Source organism: Ammospiza nelsoni, chromosome 5 (genome assembly GCF_027579445.1).
Source record: "Ammospiza nelsoni isolate bAmmNel1 chromosome 5, bAmmNel1.pri, whole genome shotgun sequence".
Taxonomy (NCBI): Eukaryota; Metazoa; Chordata; class Aves; order Passeriformes; family Passerellidae; genus Ammospiza; species Ammospiza nelsoni.
Window position 1 is genome coordinate 44021603 of NC_080637.1, and position 4129 is coordinate 44025731.

Below are 4129 nucleotides of genomic sequence, written 5' to 3' on the forward strand. Positions count from 1 at the left end.
AAAGTGCAGCTGAAACAGCCAGGTGACAATCTGGCTCTGAGGGAAAAGATAATGTGGGACTTACTACACAAAAGCTTCTTTATGCAGCAGAATGATTTAGAAATATGTAAGTGCTCCATTTTTCAAAGTTCTTCCTGTTCAGTGTTTACCAGAAGAGAGTGCATGTATGAATTGGCAAGACTTTTGCATATTTTTTGGCACTTAAAATTATTTTAAGACTAATGCTGGCATTTTCATAACTGCTAAATCATTAAAAAGATAATATTTTAAGTCTGCAGGGAAGCTAGCTTGGCACAGTTCTCACTTGCTCACTTACCTAAAGTAATTTTTTTCCTGCCAAATATATAAAATCCCAGAAGAATCACTACTCCCTCCTATTGTATCTGGGTGGAGTAAATCAACTTAAATAAGAACTAACCCAATCAATCCTTACATTTTCCATAAACCAGATGTTCTTGTATTGAAACATGTTCAAGACTTTTTCTCTAGTTTGGGGAAAGCTGCTCACCAGTGTGGCAGTCAGGCTAACCTTTCCAGCCTCAGCACTGCAGTTATTGCAGCTTCTGCTGAAATGATGACAAGGCTGCAGCTCCAGGCAGCCTTTCACCCGGCCTCAGAGCAGCTGGATGAGGACCCACCATTCCAAATGCCCAGGCTATGCAGCACTAGGGGGATGCATTCTTAAGACACTGTTTGCTCCTGAACTTTGGGGGTTCTGTGCTGGTTTAGCTGTTGAATAACAAAAAAATGTTATAAATGTGGCAGAGCAAATGATCACCTAGAATAATAACTAAAGACACTGGCTTCCCTAACATAAAGTCATTATTTGGATGTGCTATTTGAAGAGGTGACAAAAAATCTGAGGTATCTGTTCCTCTCCAGAGCAAATATTAAGCAGAGCACTAAAAGTACCTCCAAAGCAAATATTTCTTTTTTATTAACCATAATAAACTAAGAGTGGCAAAGAAAGTCACATAAAACTCGCCAGAACATAGTTATTGAACATTGCAGTTTCTAATCTCAGCAATAAATGTAGGTCAAGGGAACTGGAAAATCTAATTACTCTGTAAATTTTTAAACCTGTTTCTTTCCTCTCAAGGAAAAGAAAATTGTTCCTTTGCATTTAAGCAGACTTCACTCCAAAGTGTAACTACAGCTAGGTGATAAATAATTTTTGCCTGAATGTAGAGGTTTTTGAACCTCCTTCTTTGCACCTTGGGTTGTATACTCAGGTCTGGTTCACACTTGTCCTCAAGGAATCACCACTTACTTCACAATTACTAGAGGTAAACCACAAAATCCAGAGACACTCATCAGAAAAAAAGCAGACAAAAAACCCCCATCTTTGATTAAAATACATCTTTGGTACCACACTGCAGCAGTTCCTTTCAGCAATATATCCCATTTAATACCCACTATTCATGCACTGCCTTAAGAAAATACAAAGCAATGCATTGTTACAAAACTATTATGAATATAAGTATTTGGTAGCATTGTAATTATCAATTATTCACTGATTATATGACTTTTTCACCCAGTTGATGCTGATTTCAGTGTATACACAGACCATATTACTTAGATTTACAAGAAAAAAGAAAGAATTGAAAAAAACACAAAAACTTTGACGATTCAAGCCTCCTGATGACTAAAAACCAAGGATTGTTTAAGGATCACATTTCCAAACAAAAAAAAAGGTCATTTCAGGCACTTAAGATGAATTCACAGCACAATGAATTTCAGCTTTTCTCTCTCAAAACAAAAAAAAAACCAAAATAAAACAAACAAACAGAAAGATTAGAAGCTGTAACTACAGCCAGCCACTGATGGGCCCGTCTCACAGAACTCTGCCTTCCAGCCCTTACCTTTGCAATACATGACAAGGAAACCAGGAGTTTCACAAGAGACAGATTTGTGTGATGTGTTCTGATTTGGCAGCCAAATGTTTTGTTTGTTTTTGGGGGCTGGGAGGGGTGAGCTGTACAGACGTGGAAAACCTGGCCTAAGGTCATCTGATCTTTGGACAGTGCTCTCATTAAGTATAAATCCTATTTTTGAACCTCCTCCAAATCCATGAGAGGTGAAGTCTCCCAAACAAACAAAACAAAAAACAACAACAAAAAAAGTTAATTCGGAAAGATCCATGTGGAAGACTAAAAATGGGTTTGTATTGAAAGGTAAACCCTGAAACACTAGCCCAAGGAACCACCCAAACCAAAATGAGTTCTACCCTGGTCTGTTTCAAAAAGCAAAAGAATAACAAGATTTTTTTTTTTGCTTTACGCACTTGATGAATGACATCTACCTGGTTTATAGAGATGTAAGATGAGTCTTTTAAACTACACAAGAATTCAACAGACTACACCACATTCCCTGCCCTGTATCATGGACAAATTTATGAATACAAGCATCAAAAGCATTCCTCAGTATTCTGAAAGCCTTCCAATATTAACTTGGTAACCTTTGAACTAAAAATGTCAGACACTAATTAGGTATTGGTCCTTCCCTCATTATTAAAAAAAAAAAAACAAAAAAAAAAACAAAAAACTTACAAAGAATTTATCCTGACTGGAGATCCATTAAATTGCTAAAATCATATGTAGCCTGAGGCCTGACTGGTAACAAGCAGCAATAAATGAGACCTGGATCTGCACTAAATGAGCAGAAAAGGAAGAAATCTTATCTGCCACTCCATTTGCTAAGCGGCAAAAGTGGCAAATTGGCAGAGGCCTTCCTAAACATATATGTTTATACAAGTAACTAATGTGGAAAAGCAAATTAAATATGGAGTTTCTTAATCTCTCGGTATTTGACTTTACAGCTTATTATAACTTTGGCAGAATAATATAACTCATTACAATTGTGCTTTCTTTCCTTCAGCTTTCATGGTTCTGAAGCTTGACGTCGCACTGATTCATTGCACTTCATATTCTGAAGAAGAGAAGGTCCAAATTTCACTAAGGACCAGAGCAACCAGTGATGACAATCCAATCTCCCTTCAATACATGCCATAAACAGCATACAAAAAGTCTGACTTGTTACAGATCAACAAAACTGTTTAAAAAATAATACTAGGATGAAAAAAATAGGTGTTCTGTAACACCAAGAACCAAGCAGAACAGAAGTTTAAAGCACATTGCTCCACCCTAGAAGCCTAAGAGAGCCTGCTGAACAGCAAAAAGGTTCAGTTGAAGGAAAAAGTTTATGGAACACTTGAGATGGGAAATTTTTACAATCACACCACTAAAATAAGGACACACAACCTTCTGTCTGCCAACACAGCTGAGTAATCTTTCATGCGCGACCACTGAAGGCATTGATGACTTCTTGCAGTTGACAGCAATCCGAGACATTGAAAGGAGTAGCGTTTTCTTGTTTTGATTTTGGATGGGTTTTGTGAGTTGGTTGGGGGATTTTTATGACAACAGTCTGACGATAATAAAAGTATGGAGCTAGTAGACTTCGTCCTAGCCTACTAGCACCATTGGGGAGGCCTTTTGTCCATCCTGAGCTCGCAAATAATATAATATAAACGAAACCAAACCAGCCTGAGCTGCCCGCACCCTGCGTAGAGCATGTTTTCCAAAAACAAGTTATTTCCAAAAGGGGTTAACTTACAGTGCCAAAGCTACACTCTTGTTACGGCACCCGAGCCATGTGCATACCCCATGTACGCTCAGGGAACGCCGCTCCGTCTCGCACACCTACGGCGGGCTCGGCGCCACGGCGGCTGCCGGCACAGACCGCAGCCCTCCCGCGCCCCGCAGCCGTAGCGGGCACCGGGCACCGGCCCAGCGGCCCTGGAGCGGCGCCTGCCCAGACGCCGCGGGGCCCGCCCGCTGCCCCGGCCCGCACAGCGCCCGCCCCACACAGCCCGCCCGCTGCCCCGGCCCGCACAGCGCCCACCCCGCGGTGCCCGCCCGCTGCCCCGGCCCGCACAGCGCTCGCCCCACACAGCCCGCCCGCTGCCCCGGCGCGCACAGCGCCCGCCCCAGGGCGCCGATCGCGCCCGCCGTGACCGGCGCTTCGCCTCCCGCCCCCCGCGGCCCCGCCCCGCCCGGCGCCTGCGCGGAGCGGCGCGGCGGGCGCAGGAATGCGCGTTACGGTTAAATAGTGGGGGCGCAGGGGCGGC